Below are 20,040 nucleotides of genomic sequence, written 5' to 3'. Positions count from 1 at the left end.
AAGAAATTTTTTAGACAACAAAGTTCTTTCCACAACTTGGACCATCTTCCCAAGCTTCATTATTTGGAATGTCTGAAAAGAAAGGAATAACAGAATCTTCAAAGATGAAAAGAGGACTTCCCAATGCATTTTTGAGCTGATCTTAAAACAACTCAAGGAAACGGTCGGTACCATAGTGCGAAATCTCCCTAAGAACCCTCCATCTGCTGCTGATCTAAGAATTCTCTATGAGCTGGGCTTGCAGGGTCTTACTCCTCAGGGTATGGATAAAAATGTTATCTCCCTGAAGTCTGAGAACGATTTCTGGCACCCTCCTCATAAGGGCTTTTTGAAATTCAACATTGATGGGGCTTCAAAGGGCAACCCGAGCACCGTTGGTTATGGAGGTGTGTTAAGGGATGAGAATGGAAGTGTCCTTTTCATCTTCCACTGTCATTTTGGAAAGGCCACTAATAACATGGCGGAGTTGATGGCCATGGAGCAATGTTTAGATTTCCTGGATCAGGAAAACCGACAAACGTGATAGTGGAAGCTGACTCTGAGCTTATCATCAAATCGGTCAAGAAAATCAGCTAGGGAACAAGACCAGAAAAAGTCTCAAAGAACTGGAGGCTGATCCAGGGCTTTCAATGGATTCAGCAGCACCTACAGAGCCTTCGTACAGTTAGCTTTAAGCATGTTCGAAGATCGGTGAACAAATTGGCGGATCTGCTGGCCAATCAAGGTGTGATCAGTACAGAGAACAGGGTAGCGTCAAAATGGCATGAGCTGCCTCAGAGCAGGTTAAAAGTGATTTGGCATGAACAGGCAGAAGATGACAGGTTGGTGTTTCGAAGCAGAGCCATGGTCCTAGAATTAAGGTGATTCGACCATTGTAAATGGTGGCTTGTCGGTTGGTTCAGATTCCTCTTCCACTGGATTTTTGGTGAGAGATTCCTCTTTCCTCAATTCAGGAAGGAATGGCACGTCGACAGGCACTCTCGGCGGCCGCATTACATGGAGTTTTTCGTCCGGAATCGGCAAACCGGCATGGGAGTGGTTTTCTGGCAATCGCAAGCCTCACAAGCAGAAAACGGTATTTTTGTTTTGGAAGCAATTCCATACAAAGGGTTACACGTGGCAGTGGGGCCGGTTTGAATACCGCCCTCATCGCACACTAATGTTCGATGATTTTGGTGGGTGCGATATGATCCTTGTCTGTCAGATCAAATGAAGTGGATCAACGGCTGGGATGGATCGAGCAGGTTGGTGGTCATGTTGGTTATGAGTCGTGCTTCTTTTCTTCGCGATGTTGTCCTCTGCCATCGGATAGGGTCCGATGGATCAACGGTGTAGATTTATGAGACAGTTTGTTTGGTTGGCAAGAAGCGTGATTGCCCTTTATTGACGACGGGTTGATAAGGTTGGCGAGTTTCTTATTGGCTCGGTTTGCTCCACTTTTCCGAGGGTTGGTGGGGCCCTTTGTTCTAAACATCTGTTTAGTCCGCTACTTTGGTTCCGCTCTTGGCTTCATTTTGTTTGGCTTTTAATTGTTGATAGGCTAGGTTTTTGGGGTAGAGACTTTTGCCTCGGGCCCGACCTCAGTTAGTTCGATGGGTCTCTCCCTTGGGCCACATTTCTATGTGGATTGATGTAATTTTTGTAAATTATTAATGGTTAAGAAGGTCTTACTCTTGCTTCAACAAAAAAAGAAAATATATTATTTATGACCCACATTCAATCTTATTATTATTAATAATTTTTTAAATGTCATGTATTAATTTTATATTAATAATCAAATGATTTGTGCATCTCCCTTTTATTATTTTTATTAGAAGGTTGTAGAAATTTTGAATAATTTAACACATATTCAATGGAGATTATCCTGATCATGTACTATTGCGGAATACATACAAAATACATAAGCTCCTCTACGTTGATCATCAATATAGCAGCATCAATAACAATAAAACATCAAGAGCATTCACACATTAACACAGTATGTAACCCGGGGAAAGCATCTCGCTAAAAACCCCAACTATCTGTATATTAATGATTGAGACCATGTAACATTACAAAGTACAATGCTTATCACAAGCAATCCAGTACCAGCTCCACCTGTTACACACAATACAACTAAGATCTGATCTCCAAATCTATTCCACTGCTTGCCCGCCTCCACTGCTCAATACCTGCTCAAGAATGAATGAGAATGGTTTACCAAACTCATATTTCACCTCCAAAGAATCACTCACACTGTGTTAGATGTGAGCAGAGGCTATAATACTGGGCAAATACATGAGCAAACTCATTGGCATACTCAATCCCTTGATTGTGCAAGATCTGATGCACAACTGTAGTCACAACTGATAGCAATCTGATTCTCTAACACCTGTCCCTGCTGAATTGAACATGCACTAACATGCAACTGAGTTAAATGATGTATTCTATAGTTGTATTATGAGTTAATAATTAGTTTAACAACTCATCATTAGTCTATTTCCAGTTAGACTAACTACAACTAGTTTAACCAAGTCAAACTAAACATAACTCCATCAACTCCACCAAACTCAACTGTTTGAGTTCTAACTGAAGTCATGCATGCAACAACTCAACTGACTCATAAGAAAAGTGTACTTCCTTCTGACAGCTGCATGGGCCACATCTGTAGCTCAAACTGAAGTGCTCCAAGAGAATAAGATCAAGTTTATAGTCCAAATATTATTATGAGACAATAATATTTGACTTTTCTATTTTGGACAGCCAGTCTAAAAATAGACTTTGATCACTCCTACTGTGATCACTCCTGCTGTGGTCACTCATACTGTGATCACTCCTGCTGTGGTCACTCCTGCTATGATCATCCCTGTTGTGGTCACTCCTGTTGTGATCATCCCTGCTGGGATCCAAAAATAGAACTTGCGCCATAATTTGCCTGCGGGCCCACTTAGTGAAGGCGACTCTTTTCACTAAGCTCCATCATCTTGTTGCAATATCAACACTCCCTCTCGACAAGATATGGATTATCAGCAACCCCTATCCTGCCTCGGTGGTACTTGAATTTGCTCCTGGTGAGAGCCTTCGTCAGAATATCAGCATCCTGATCCTCCGTTGGAATGTATGAAAGCAACATGATCCTTCGCTGCACACAATCTCTGATATGATGGTATCTGATGTCAATATGCTTAGATCTATCATGAAATACAGGATTAGCCAAGAGTTTAATGCAACTCTGGTTATCACAGTAGGATCCAAATGAGAACCGAACAAACCAACCAGGATCTTCCTCATCCATATAGCCTCGCATGCAGCCAAACTTGCTGCCATATACTTGGCCTCCGCTGAACTGAGTGCCACGGATCTCTGCTTCCTGCTATACCAAGAAACTACTGTCGATCCAATACTGAAGACCCATCCTTATGTGCTCTTTCTGTCCATTGGGCTCCCTGCCCAATCTGCATCTGTGAAGCCACATAGCTTCACCTCATCCTCCTGTCTGTACCACAAACCATATCCTGATGTGCCTCTCAAATAACGCAATACATGCTTGCCCGCCTTCCAGAAGAGCTTGGTAGGCTTAACCATAGCTTGTGAAAGTTGGTTAACTGCATAGCATATATAAGGTCGTGTATTGACCAAATACATCAACGACCCCACCAACTGTCGATAAATAGTGGCATCCACTTCTTCTCCCGAAGTGGCATCCTCCTTCCTCCAACCTCCAGGAAGAGGAGTATCAACAAGCTTGCAGCCATGCATGTTGAACTTCTCCAGTATCTCCCGAGCATACTTTCCCTGAGAAACAAACAGTCCACCACTGCGCTGCCATATTTCCAATCCTAGGAAATAGTGAAGGAGGCCCAAATCCTTCATCTCAAACTCTGTAGCAAGATCCTTCTTGCATGACAGTATCAACAGCTCATCACCCGTTAGAATCAAATCATCAACATACAGTATAATGATAAGCAACTTACCCTCCACCACAATCTGGTATAGGTTAGGATCCGCCTCGCTCTTGGAGAATCCAAGTCCTGTGAAATAGCTGTCTATCCGTGTGTACCAAGCATGTGGTGCTTGCTTCAACCCATACAATGCTCTCTTGAGCCTGCACACATGCGTCTCACTGCTGAAGACCTCAAAGCCTTCGGGTTGCTCAATGTACACCTCCTACTCAATGACTCCGTTGAGGAACACAGTCTTCACATCCATCTGATGAATGTGCCATCCCATCTGCACTGAGAGAGCAAGAATCGTTCGTATGGAAGAATACCTTGTGACAGGTGCAAAGGTCTCCTCATAATCGATCCCCTCTATATGTGAAAAGCCTCGGGCAACAAATCTTGCCTTGTACTTCTCCACACTCCCGTGAGCTGCCTGCTTAACTTTGTAGATCCATCTCGAACACACCACTGATTTCCCTTCCGGTCTAGGAACAATCTCCCATGCACTGTTTCTGACAATAGAATCATACTCTTCCACCATGGAGTCTACCCATGCGGGATCCTCCACAGCTTCCTCGAAAGAGGATGGCTCAGTCACAACACACTTGCTCATAAGAGCCATGTATCTAGTGTACCGATCAGGTGACTGTCTCTGCCTGCGTTGGGTTGTAGGTGGTCCTACAACTTTCTCTGCATCTTGAGCCAGTCGCTCAGCTTCTGTCAAGCGCTTTTGCCCTCTGATGGTTGGCGCTGCATGAGTGGTCTCTTCCACTCCATGAACCTCGTCCTGTGGCTGATCCATGTCTTGAAGCTCATCCTTAGGAACTAATAGCTCCTCATCTGCATGCGAGTGTAGCTCCCTCTCAAGCGAACACTTCATGGCTTTCTCCTCCTGAAATTTTATATCCCGTCGCACGACAGTTTTACCGCTGTCTTGGAAAATACACACGATAGTTGTGGGGCGTATCAGTGTACCCCACAAATATCCCAATCTCTGCGGTTGGCTCCAACTTCTTCCTGGCATCCTTCGTCACATGCATGTAAACGTTAGCACCAAAAATCCTCAAATGAGAAAGATCAGGCTTCTTACCACAATAAGCCTCCTCGGGTGTACTCATGCCAAGTATCCTATGAGGACAACGGTTCTGCACATAAACTGTTGTATTGCATGCTTTCACCCACAAGTGAAGGGGTAGGCCCTGATCATGCAACATTGCCCATGCAACACCCACAATCGTTCTGTTCTTCCGCTCAGCTACCCCGTTCTGCTGTGGGTTATGGGGAGCTATGAGCTCTCTACGAATCCCTTCTGCCTTGCAGAAATCCTTGAACTCATCTGAGATGTATTCACCACCATAATCACTCCTAAGAGCCTTCACCTTCTTCCTCGACTCCTTCTCGACCAGTGCTTTGAATTCACAAAACTTTGAATATGTCTCGCTCTTCTTCTGCATGAAGAAGATCCAGCACTTATGAGAGAAATCATCAACAAAAATCACATAATACATGTGTTTTGCTGTCGAAGCAACTGAGAAAGGTCCACACACGTCTGTGTGAATTCTCTCAAGGATCGTTGTGGCTCGACTATCCTTCTCGTGAAAGGTGGCTTTCACAAACTTCCCCAAAGTACACCCCTTGCAGTGATCTGACTGTGTAAGTGTGCCTTTAGGAAGCCCTATAGTGATCTGCTGTAGTATCTTCAAGGCTCCATGGTGAAGGTGACCCAATCTCCTATGCCACAACTCGCCATCATCTCGGCTCACCAATCCTTCTGCCTTGCTTGCCATTGATGCGCATCCATCTACATGCAACTGATAAAGGTTTCTCACTCGAACCCCTATCTTCTGGGTCTCACCAGTTGCCTTGCTGCACAGGAAAGCCTTTTCCTCGCTGAAAACAACATCATACCCCTTGTCTTCTAACATCGCCACTGAGATAAGATTCTTCTTCAATCCTGGAACATGCATGACTTCCTTCAATACGAAGGGTTTACCAGACTCCCTCTCAAAGGAAATGGTACTGATACGGGTCGCACTGTATCTACCATCATCGCCCATCTCGATGTGCACTCCAAGATCTTTGTCCTCCAGATCATAGAACAAATCTCTATCTCTCGTCATGTGAAAAGACACACCACTGTCCAAGAACCACACCGATCCCATCGCACTTGAAACCAAGCATGCGATCAATGAAAAATCAAGCTCAAACTGCGAGGATAGAGCCTCTCCTGCTACCGATCCAGCAGCCTGCTTGTTCTTCTTCTTCTGCGGACAATTAATGGCATAGTGTCCGTGCTGGTGATAGTGAAAACACTTCACCTTGGACATATCCTGCTTCTTGCCTTTCACACCAGACTGAGAAGCTTTATTGCTCTTCCCTTTCTTTGCTTTGGCAGCCAAAGCGCAATTCTCTTCATCAAATACCTTTGATGAAGATCCATTCTCACCTTTATTGTTTCTGAGTTTATCCTTGAGCGCCAGGTCACTCTTGCTTTGGAATAACATTTGCAATCCATTGAAAGACATTTTAACCACACTGCTGCAAATTCGATTTCCACCAGCTCCCAACTCAACCGCCTCGGATCTAAGATTCATGAGAAAACAATATTTCTTGTACAGAGATTGACTGTATGGGCATTCACCGGATATCTCACCTTCCAAAGGAAGGATGAATCCAGAGGCTACCTGGCCCGATTATAGACTCTGCCTGAAGAAATAGAATGTAAACACTTCCTGAATAGTAGATCTGATGATCAACAGCTCTGATACCATGTAGAACTTCTTCTACAAATCAGCTCGCTCTGATACCATGTAGAAATTTTGAATAATTTAACACATATTCAATGGAGATTATCCTAATCATGTACTATTTTGGAATACATACACAATACATAAGCTCCTCTACGTTGATCATCAATATATCAGCATCAATAACAATAAAACATCAAGAGCATTCACACATTAACATAGTATGTAACCCGGGGAAAGCATCTCGCTAAAAACCCCAACTATCTGTATATTAATGATTGAGACCATGTAACATTACAAAGTACAATGCTTATCACAAGCAATCCAGTGCCAGCTCCACCTGTTACACACAATACAACTAAGATCTGATCTCCAAATCTATTCCACTGCTTGCCTGCCTCCACTGCTCAATACCTGCTCAAGAATGAATGAGAATGGTTTACCAAACTTGTATTTCACCTCCAAAGAATCACTCACACTGTGTTAAACGTGAGAAGAGGCTATAATATTGGGCAAATACATGAGCAAACTCATTGGCATACTCAATCCCTTGATTGTGCAAGATCTGATGCACAACTGTAGTCACAACTGATAGCAATCTGATTCTCTAACACCTGTCCCTGCTGAACTGAACATGCACTGACATGCAACTGAGTTAACTGATGTATTCTATAGTCGTATTATGAGTTAATAATTAGTTTAACAACTCATCATTAGTCTATTTGCAGTTAGACTAACTACAACTAGTTTAACCAAGTCAAACTGAACACAACTCCATCAACTCCACAATCAACTCCACCAAACTCAACTGATTGAGTTCTAACTGAAGTCATGCATGCAACAACTCAACTGACTCATAAGAAAAGTGTACTTCCTTCTGACAGCTGCATGGGCCACATCTGTAGCTCAAACTGAAGTGCTCCAAGAGAATAAGATCAAGTTTATAGTCCAAATATTATTATGAGACAATAATATTTGACTTTTCTATTTTGGACAGCCAGTCTAAAAATAGAATTTGATAACTCCTGCTGTGATCACTCCTGCTGCGGTCACTCATACTGTGATCACTCCTGCTATGATCATCCCTGCTGGGATCCAAAAATAGGACTTGCGCCATAATTTGCCTGCGGGCCCACTTAGTGAAGGCAACTCTTTTCACTAAGCTCCATCATCTTGTTGCAATCTCAACAAAGGTAATTAAATTTGTTTTCTTTAGTAACTTCTTCTATTTTGATATTAAAATATTTTATAGTAAAGTAAGTTTATATATATATATATATATATATATATATCTAACAATTTAACAATTTATTTTGGTTTTATAGTGAAATATTTTATAAACTATAAGAATTATATATTTTCATCACACATGTAAAATTAAAAGAAAATAAGTTTTTTTTTTTTTTTTTACAATTAATTATTTTATCTCTTTAAAGTTAATATAAAATTATCTTATTTATAACATGTTATCACTTAGAAATTACCCTGGTTGTGGAGGGAAATAAATGAGGTAACCTCAAACCACTTTGGGATTGAAGTTGGCCCTTCAATTTCGAGAGGGATATCTCTAGACTCTGCTAGTCAATGTTACGAACCAGCTCACAAAAAGATAGAAAACATAGATCAACGCCTTAGAATTCCGCCTCTTCGAGGGGGCAACCTCCTTTACATTACACAAATGAACAATTCTTGGATGATACAAATGACTAAACCTCCCTTCTATATATAGGAGTCTAAGGGGTCACAATATACTCAAGCCGACATAACAGTAATAACATAAGGGCACAATAATAACAATAGTGGGTTTCTATGGGGCACACTAATAATAATATGGGGACAATAGGGGCACAATAATAACAATAAGGGCTACAATGACAATAAAAATGGGGGAATCACTAGTATTATAGGGACCTAACACTCAAGGTCACTATAGTAGTAGGTCACTAATATGTTCATTGGCCATATTTACTTGTAACAAATGAATTTGGTTTGGAAAGAAAAGAAAGGGACCATTGGGCATGGAGTCTCTGACAAAAATAAATACTTGCTAATCACAGATTACATGAACAACTATAAACAAAGGCAAGATAGCTTATGATTTCTTTGACAGGTTATCATCAAGATATGGTAGAAGATTGTAGAAAATAAACATAAAAAATAGAGCACTAAAGTGATTTCTGCAAATGATATTTAGGTTGAAAAACACATAAGTATTTCGAATAACATGAACTTGAGAATTCAACATGAATTCAAATTCATATAGCTTTATTCAAATACTGAAGACTAATGTTCAAAGGTGTGGCTAATGAGAAGGTAAACACAATAGAAAACAAACAAGAAATCATTCACACATGAATCTCTGAAACTACACATATAAGACTACTTATAACAAAATATATTAATCTCAAAGTCTACAACAATGCACAAAGTTTTTCCAAAAAATTTGAACCCTTGGTCCTCTTCACAATCGAATTTAGAGAACATTTGCAAACTATAACCATGTTTTTAGACAAATTTAATTATAAATCCTCAAATATCCACATAAATGTCTAACTAGATTCAAATACATTGCATACAGATTTCCTTCATGCACTTTTTTCGTTTAGCCATAAAAAAAAAGATAAGAAGCTGAAACTAGGATCTAAGCTATAGCTTAAAAGATGAAAAGCTGAAAATATGGTTAAAACTGAGGACAAAATCCCTTGCTGATATCTGGTAATGAAATATGGAGATGCATTGTTCTATCCGAAAAAAATATGCTTTTCCTTCATCAAAACAACAAAATCATCTTATATCTTGGCCTGGGACATCAAATTTCCACTTGGACCATGAATCCATCTTTTAGGTGCTCCAAACTTCTTATTATTGCCTCAAAAATATAGATTTCCCAATCTCTAATAGATTAATTAGCACATAGCTTATCGGGGCCTAAAACCGTGGACTGTTGCCGAATTAACTATTAGTTCCCATTCAGAATATAACAAAAAATGGTGCTAACAATGTAATATTTAGCGGTCAATAAAAATGCTTCCAGCCTCTAGCAAAAGGTCTACATTGTTTGGTTTCCCTTACTTAATATTCTTGGCCTTGGTGTTAGGTTCTCTTGTTTGACCTTTGTGCTTCTTAGAACTTGTAAGCTGCTCCTTGTTTACTAGCAAATATTTTAAGGGTGTGTCATCTAGGATAGTCACTTGATTTGCTAGGCTAGGGTTTTGTTTGAGTTTGAATTATAGCCCTAGTTTATTTAGTGGCCTAGTATGCGGATTTCTAACCCCATAAATTTCAGCTATATTGGTTTCCTTTAAACTCTCCCTTTCCTCTGTCTCAGGTTGACCCTCCATTGTTTCAACAAGTTTATCTCCTGCATATTTTTATGTTTCTTTCGCAACTCAGGAGACAAAACTTGAGTAGGAGATAGTGATTTTTCCTCCATAATCCTTTTACTCTTTCTTGTATAAACCCTCTTTACCTTAGGAACTGGAACAAGGGTTTCTACCTGCAAGGCTTTGTTTTTAATTCTGGTCTGAATAGATGAGGTTTCTTGTTTTAGGATCTCAGGGCTTTGAACAAGTTTCTTATTTTACGTTTCTTGCTAATGGTTTTGGACTTAGGAGAGACCAACTCTACAAATCCCCCCCAAAATAGGAAATGCTCCCAAGTTTTGTTAACCTTATTCAAATGGTTTACAGTCAGAAGTTTAATTATGCCTTTATGGAAAACAAAGTGAGGGGATGTGTCTGGTTTGCTGCAAACCCTTGCAAATATTTTTCTTAGACTCATGAGCAAAAAGAAAGGGAAATCCATTCTAACATGTCTAGAAACCTGAGCATGAAACCTGAAGTGTACATGTTAATCCTATTGAATCGTTTGCTGCAGGTGAAATAGGCTTAATTTATCCTGAGGATTTGATCCCACTCCCTTTTGAGGCAGGATCTTTGTACTCTTAGATCCCATGGCTTGTATTTTTGTTCATCCTATAGAAAAAGGGGATATCAATTCCTGCTAAGTTTCAATTTTGAACCAATGCTCTCCATCCACCAGGGGGCCTGTGGCCTCTGCAATTGTTTCCTCTTTAACTGGAAAGGAGATGCCAACAATTCTAATTGCCTGGCCATCAAAATTCTCTGCAAATTCTCAACCCACTCCATAATGATAGCCATCACACCTAAAAAAAATCCTCCCAACCCACTTGTCAAAACTGATCTAAAATTTCTTGGGTGGCTTCGAGAGATTTAGGTCCCTCAGGTTCTCCTCTGTGCAATCGACCACTTTCCCCATAAATGCCAATTCTAAAAAACCAAAAGCAATGAAAGAGAAAACGATATTTGTTTCACAATTATGCATGGATCTTTAATTGATGTTTACCTCAAAAGGAAATAATAAGATGACATGATAATCCTGGAATGATTCCCTTGTTTTAAAATCTCAAGCTTAGACAAGAAAGGTGAAAACAAAAACCAATATAATAGTAATCATGCAATCATGCCATTACTTTCATAATGGTTATCACCCTTTGCAGCGCAAATTCAAACAATTTTCATTTTGAAAAAAATTAAAAAACATGCCATACCAATTAATTGATCAATGTCATCTGTCAAATGATGATAGGTTGCATGGGAAACATATGTGTCATCACTCGCTTGTCCTAAAATTGAATTTTCTATTGACATTTGATTTCTTAGTGCCTTTGTTTCAATTTTTGTAATCATCATTGTAAGTGTGCCTGAAATTTTTAATGAAAACTTAAGACTACTGAACCCTCTACTCTGAAACTAGACCGTGATAACATAGCTGACATTGTATTTTAATTTAGAGAATATTTTACTTTTATTTTAGAAAGTACGTGTGCCAAATCCACATTGAGCATTGACAAAATTACACATCTCCCTCATAATAGATTGTAGAATGCACCTCTCAACGCAACAAAATGGGACCATGGGAGAGATGAGCTAGAAAATTTATTGAACATTTGAATACTCATTTAGATTTTGATGAAGGTGAAATATTGGACTCTTTAGAATCAATTTCTTAGTGTGTTAATTCCTTGGACCTATGGGCTATGAACCCATGAAATAGACAAGTGGTAATAAAACTAAGAATCTCATTCTTTTACACCTTGACTTTACAAAGGTGCTCCTCCTTGACGTTCATTTTGTGAATTTCATAGGAACTTCACCATCTCGCATGGGGCTTCATTTTTATCCACATAGAGGTATATGGGATCAAATTCTTCACCATTGAGTCTTCTCTAGGTTTGATATGAACATGATGAGTTAACTTTATCTATGATGATCAATAATAATATTTCCTCCATAATAAACACACACATGCAGGCCAACTCACACTCTCACTATGCTTTCAGAGCTAAACAACTCTCTCACACACATTTGGATCCATGGATTCAAACAGATATTACACATAAAATAACATGAAATCGTAGATACATGAAATATCATAACATATGATTTTATTACAACCAATCTCCACTTTTTCATAATAAAGGTGCAACTCTGGCCTTCCGAATCCTTGGATTGATCTACACTATGTCTTTCTTTCTCTATGCCTGCCAACTTACATATATAAAGAAATGAAACACCTTGGATCATTTCACATACACAATCATCTCCACATATTCCTAGCTAGATTCTTGAAACAATTAAATAACAACCCTATTGTCCTAGATATATGTTCATGAGGAAATTATGAGGACATCACATCCTCCTAACCATGATGCACCTTTTGGAAAGTCAAGAAATTTGAATATGATTTTGGGGGTTTATAATCCTAGGTCATATTCATTACAATTCACCATAAAGCTAGGAGATAATTACTAGTTTCCATTTCTTAATGCTATGGTGATTAAGGATAATAATGAGACTCTGGCACACTAGGTAGATAGTGAAGAAATGACATAAACCAATAACTACATGCAAATTCACATCACCACTTTAATTAAAAATAAGTATGCTCAATACTCTTATAACTAAGGCAACCAATATTTTTGATAAACATTTTCAATAAGAAAAAAAAGGTGTCTACCAAGTATTGAAACGTGTGGTTACAATAAAATTTTATATTTATAAACTTTTCATACAAATGGAAAAATAACAAAATAATGTTAAAATGTCAAAAAATATTATTCTCACTACCAAATAAGATGGAAAAAATCCTTAACAAAGTGAGACATCCTCACAATGAAGTTTTCCGAATCCCTTGGACATGTGAAGAATCTGGATAGAAAAAAAAAAAAAATCCATTAACATGTGAACCATATTTACATGGGTCAACCTCTCACGTAAAACAAACACAATTAAAATTAGAAAGATAAAAAGGGGAAAATTACATATGCAATTAAAATTAAAAAAATAATAGAAAAATACCGAAAAAGTAGATCTCGTCCAAAAGAGAACCAAAGACAAAATAAAAATAATTCAAAAGCGTATCTACCTCTACCCTTAAAGAGATCATTGTTTAATTCGAAGCAAAACTTGGATTCTTATCATCTCGGCCACCTTAGGGAGATCATAAAATCCAAAAACATTGAGTAATGTTTACTTCGAAGCAAAACTTGGCTTTCAATAATCTTTTCCAGTCCATAGAGAACCATTAATATTATAATAAAAAATAATAAACGTGGAGTAAATACCCTAAAATCCAAAAACATTGAGTAATGTTTACTTCGAAGCAAAACTTGGCTTTCAATAATCTTTTCCAGTCCATAGAGAACCATTAATATTATAATAAAAAATAATAAACGTGGAGTAAATACCATTTATAATAGAACTCGCAATTGTGTCTATAATTTACATATAAAAAAATCCAATTATACTTAAAATCATTATAGATCTATCTTACGCATGTGTTGAGAAGGATTACATTTTTTTTATATAAACTTTTTTGTACAGTATAAAAATAAATAACATCTTTCTCATACTTTAATAGATTACAATGAATTTGTAATATTCACTCTCTTTATATATATATTAATTTATTTTTTTAAAAATTATGTCAAATAATTTGTTTTCCGTTAGTGTATATCTAGTGTTATCTAAGAATGTTGAGATGAAGTGAATGCATCAGTCATTAAAATCATTTGTGTTTTCTCTTTTCTAATCAGACATAGAATGAGATCCATGTGTTAGTACAGTCCATGTGGTTTTTCCATTCTTGAGACAATTTTATTTTCTCTGGAACAGAATGACTGAAACCAAATTCTTTTGCTTTAGGATTTGTAAAAAGATCCCAATTCAACATGGCTTTCATCCATTTGGTAGGGACTCTATTTTTTAGACATCCATCCATTAAAGTGAAGAATTTGTGCATCTCCATGATTGCTGGCTTTTTGCAGTCATTCGGAATAGAACCAAATCGGCAATCTGGTATAAGGCCATTAGCTTGCTTAAGATAACCAAGACCATATCTCGGTTTAGCTGGTCTCATTATTGAAAACATTTGGGTTAACCTCGGATCTTCATTTTCCAAAATAGGAATCGCGTGCATCATCAAAACATGCTCCAACTCACGAGGAAATGGAATTTCTGAGCACTTAGGATTAAGACATGGATTGACAGAAGTTGTAGGGGGGCTTCACCAGTCCTAGGATGATGATTCTCATAGATTACCAAATCTGCAAGCTAGCTTCAAATAACTGGATATTGACACTCTGGGCATTTAACTTCTAGGGAAGAAAAATTTACCATCTGGGCTAATTCAAACAATGAAATATGTTTGCAAATATTTACAGGAGAACTTGTGCAAGCAGTGTCAACAAGTTCAGGATTTCTATATAATGGGGAACTCCTGCACATTTGATCTATCCTCTTTCTGTCTATAGTAGATCTGCAAGGGAAAGCTAAGACGACAGAGGATGAATCTTCTCTGATATCTGCAGAAGTAATTTTCTTGACTGACGGAGGCTTGGGATTTGAAACCACCTAGTGTTCAGGGAATGTCAAATCTTCCCACCTGATTGTTTGGTGTTCTATTTTTTGATTTCTAGAGTCTGTTAACACCACAACACTAGCTTTAGAATCTTTACTGGGGGCATGCATGACAGCAAGATACAGGGTATTTGTGTGCCTGAACCAACCACTCGTTTGGATTGTTATTTTATGTCTCTTCTTATTCATATCAAATCCAATTCTTTGGATTTGGAGCTGGAGAATGCTCTCAATGGTTTCATCAAAGACATAAACTGAAAAATTTGGATAGCAATCAAAATACACTGGACCATTTAAAAGAGGTGCAACTATCCCTCCTATTAATGAATCTGTATATTTGTTGTGTGTAACATCTCGGACAGTAGCTATCACAAAAGTATTCAAACCATGATGTGTTAACGCATGTATTCCAATTCTGATACAACCTAAATGAAGGTACTAGGTTTTTAAACGCTTAGCCTCAGCCTATAATTGTTTGGGGTTAAGTAAAGGAATAGATTGTACACAGTCAGAATTTTCCTGAATCTGACTGATAGATTCCTTTATACTTATCCTAGTAGCGGAAATTAAATGGAAGGCAGATAGATCTGCATAGACTTCTGAAGCATTAATTGAAGGTAGCTGCCATCTAGCAGAGGGTTGGCTTTCTTCATATTCAAGTTCAGCAGAATTTAAAACCTTACTAGATGCAATAGCGAACATATCTCGAAGGGGATTTTCTTGAGTAGATGACTCTTGCTCTTCGATATCACGGTATGAAACAGACTTTCTAATTGGATCCATTTTATATAGAGTGATGAAAAAATGAGTACTGACCCAGCGAACCAGACATTACTAGCTCTGATACCAATTTAAAGTAGGGGCTTACACAAAGCTTGCTACAATGCCGCTACAGTAGCGTGCGCTTTGCTGTCTTGGCCTTGCTGTGTCTCTTCATTTGTGTTCACTTTGTCAACCTCTGGTGAACCTATGGTGAACTCAGCGCGAACCTCCTGGGTTTTTTCATGCTGTACGACCTATACACGACTTCTTCGCCTTTCAGCGGTCTGGAGTCGCTTCAAACCTTTGGTGAACCTTTGATGAACTTCCAGTGAACTTCGAGTGAAGAAAATGAGACAACTACTACACAACAGCACAAATTAAAGCACACAGTACTTGGAAGAGAAAAATGAAATAACACTCTTTTATTGAATTTTTCAGATATAGATTACACTGGATTTACAGTCTATTCATACCAGAGATGGACTGTGTTCGCATTTACTAGACTGTTGCTACTCAATACTAAGATAGCTTACTGTAGGCTACCGACGATTACACAGACTCTGTCTTTGAACATACACTCAAAACACACATATAAACAGACACACTAACGATCTAACCACTTTAGGTTCTCACCAGTGCTCTCACACTGATGCGCAGGCTTCTCAGATCACCTAAAGACTTGAGTTCTTCTTGTGATGCAAGCAGATCAGATTTAATGTCTGCAGTTGCAGAGCAGGAGAAGCTCTCGACTCCCAACTTCAAAAGACACAATAACTCTAACTCTCGATGCCCCGAATGAGCCTGACTCTCTTCGTTTTATAGGAAGAAGAGGGGACAAACATCTGACCATTGGACCAACAAGTTGAGTATGAAATATTCTATCAATCACGAAGATGTGTTTCAATATCCACCAAAAGTCGGAGAAGTGCTCCGAGTCTCGTGACTAAAGAATATTTTTCCTATTACAAGATTACAATCAATCCTACGGAAAGCATATTATCTACAATGTGGATGCCTTTTAACCAGTTAAGGCCCACGAGGAAACTGGCCATGAATAGTCCTCATGACTGGACAACATAATTACACAGTGGAGCTTTTTGGATAAACCCACGGAAACATTTTTATGAAGAAAGACTAGCACAATAGGATAATTCACCAAGAGCTGTAATTCCCGAGAACCTATTTCTGGGATAAATGAGGTCGTCCCATGCCTTTGTATAGATCCGCCGAACTATCATAGGTTTATTCAGCACATATTGATGCTTTATTTTAGTCATGACTAGCCATTCATCATGCCTAGCCATAAATTGTTGTAGTATATGGTGATCTGGATAATTCAGCAGATCACTTACTGTGGTACAAGGAATATGAAAACATTCAATGAAATTTCTGTGGAAGCATTTGTCACATGACATCTGAAAATAACTTTCATAAAAGATTGGATCTATAGCAGTGCAATTTACTCCAAAATCTTTCCACCAGTCACCTAACCATCCTGAAAATTGATTTCTTTGCATGGTCCTAATTGATCCAAATTTTAATTTTGTATAATGAATTTCTTTCTTTCCATCAACATTTAGGAGATCCCACCATAATTTTTTGTAACCTGCAAAATTAAAGACAGTGTCAGGAAAAATAAGATTAGGATTATTTTGTGGCCATAAGATAGGAGAATTTCTGGTGATTGTCCAATCCGTGTTTCTGGTTCTGTTGATGACTAAATATCTGTGATAAATATTTCTTTGTCTTCCTCCTTCAGACCAGATTATTGTGATGTCATGGAAATTATTTTGTAATGCCTCTTCTGCTTGATGAGTTGCAGCCATACTGCTAGTATACACCATATCATGGATCCAACGATTTCCTTTGGGAAATACTCTTCTTTCAGGCACTAGGTGTAAAATATCTGTATGTGGCTATAGATCCGCATCTAAGACTTTTGTTTGTCTTAGCTGCCAGGTTGGCTTCCAGTTCTTCTTGTAGTCTTCCCAGCTTTGGTCCTCTCTGATAGTTCTAAGAACTTCTTGTTGTTTATCTGGGTCCCATTCAGTAACAATAACAAAAACATGTTATTGTTCTTGTGACTGGGTTTGTATGTATTCTCGGTTGAGAAAATCAAGTAGAAAGTTGTCTATTCCTTTGATGTGTTCCACTTCGAAATCGAAATTGGCAAAAAGGGCTTGCCATCTGGCGAATTTGGCTTCTCCAAGCTTCTTGATATCTTTATTAAGCACCTTCTTAAGGGCAGACGCATATGTCCTGAGAAGAAATGGTTTATTGGCCAGATGGATCTCGAATTTGTTGATGCTATTCCATGATTCTTTCACCTCTTTTTCTATAGTAGAATATCTTTTCTCAGTGGGGTTCCATGTTCCTGAAGTGAATTGGATAACCTGTTCTTTGTTATATTTTTTTCTGTTTTAATATACCCCCCATCCGATGTTGCTGGCATCAGATTCTACAATCTTATAAGCTGCATCATCAGATATATACAGTATGGGAAGGTCTCTGACCTTGGCTTTAATCTTTTGAACTGCTCTGGTATGGATTGGAGTCCAAGGTTCAGGATTTTTGTGCAGCCTCTGATTTAATAAGCTTCTGTCCTTGGTGTAGTCTTGATAGAAATTACTTACGTAATTTAAACAACCAAGAAATCTTTGTAGTTGCGTCTTGTCTGTAATGATGTCTGGAAATTTGTTAGAGAATTCCAGAGCATGTTTTTGCAAGGAGATTTGGCCATTGAATATAGTATGGCCAAGAAATTTAATGGAAGTCTGAAAGACTTCGATTTTCTTTTTGCTTAATACAAGACCATTCCTCTTTATTGTATTTACAAAGGTTTGTATATGTTTAAAATGATCTTGCAATTTTTTTGAAAAAATAAGTATATCATCTATATACACAATCAGCTAATCAAAGAAGGGTTTAAATATAGATTCCATCACTTTTTGGAACTTGGATTGTGCATGCTTTAGGCCGAAAGGCATCACATTCCATTCATAATGTCCAGTTGGGACACTAAAAGCTGTTTTGAATTTATCCTTCTCTGATATAGAAACTTGCCAAAATCCTGATTTCAGATCGAACTTGGAAAATATTTTTGCTCTTGCTATTCTGCTTATCAGATCTCCTTTGTGGGGAATCAGATATGTATTATCTGCTAGTACTGAGTTCAAAGGCTTATAATTGATGACTAGCCTTGGGATGCCTCTGATTTGTTTTGCTCTTTTATTTACATAGAACCCATAACAATTCCACGGGCTCTCTGATTCTCTGATCAATTTCTTACTCAACAGATTCTTGATTTCTTTTTCGCAGAGCTCACGATATTCCTTGTTCATCGGAATTGCCTTACTTTTACATGGCTTACCTGTATATTTTGTTTTATAGGGCAATTCAACACAATATTGCTTTCTGTGCCAAAAAGCATTTGGATCTTCTGCACAACACTCTTTCTCTATTTGTGCCTAATTCTAAAATCTTCTTTTGTATTGTTGGTAAGCTTAGTTGTTGTGAGATATGAATGGTGGAATTCAGATCTTTTAGATTTGTTAGCTTTGATTTAGCTTTCTTTAGCTCTTCCATAGTCTGAACCATTGTCGAGACTCGTGGAGCTGAGACATATGGTAATTTAATTTTTCTTGGGCCATCCGAGGAGGTAGGAAGAGTAATAAAATATCCACCCTTATTCTTTTTTGTTCTAAATGAACCATGTGGTTCAACAACAACCAAAAATATGTTACCTAAAATACAATCAACAGGGATGTCAGCAACTACAAATTTTAATTTTATGCAGTGATTATCAAAGCAGATAGATGCTTTGGGAATTTCATACTTCAACGTTTTACTTCCCAAGCCAATAAATTTTCTTTCTGTTGTCATCCAATATTTAGCAGGGATCACTTTTGTATTTAGAATATTTACGTTTGCTCCAGAATCAATAAGAGCAGTCAAATTAAACATCTGTCCCTGTATGCAAATATTTATTTGTACATGATGTTGCTGGTACTCGATGGCGAGTATCCTCATTTCCTGAAAACCTGAAGCAATATCTTTTCTTCCTTCATAAATCTATACATTTGGTTTGTAAAATTCTTCTGTATCATATTGTTCTATAGGATCTGCTTCATCAATGGATTTGCCTTTTTCTAATTTCACAATCTGAGATTTAAGAATAGAAATTTCAGATTTGAGATTGTGAATTTCATGACTTACCTCTCCCAAGGTAAGCGTGCGAAACTTATCCCGCTATTTATGCCTTTGGAATGATTTTGCATTCTTCTCATAAGAGTAGTCAATGAAGAGTGGATTTTTTGAATAATTTCTGCTGGAAGATTTCATTTGGTCCATGAAGGCTTCCATAAGGCGATTCTTCATTTCTCCTTCTTCCATAGCTTTTATTTGGGACAATATTTTTATCTCATCTTCTTCTATCTATGCCATAAGAATTTTTTCTTTGTTTTTCTGTGGCTGTATATATTCATCAGAAGATTCATTAGAAACTTCAGATTCAGAAGAGAAAATACATTTACAATTTTCAAAATCTGAACAATCACAAGCATTTGCATAAAAATTTAATTCTTCAACTTCTTCTTCTGAAGTATATACATAACTAGAATTAGAACTTTCAACAGATGAGTCAAGCAACTGTTGCTGCTGAATCTAGGGGTG

This window comes from Pinus tabuliformis, chromosome 7 (genome assembly GCF_031772625.1).
Source record: "Pinus tabuliformis cultivar Carrire ecotype Pingquan chromosome 7, CPIR1, whole genome shotgun sequence".
Classification (NCBI taxonomy): domain Eukaryota; kingdom Viridiplantae; phylum Streptophyta; class Pinopsida; order Pinales; family Pinaceae; genus Pinus; species Pinus tabuliformis.
The sequence above is the reverse complement of the archived record's forward strand: the minus strand, read 5'-3'. Positions refer to the sequence as shown.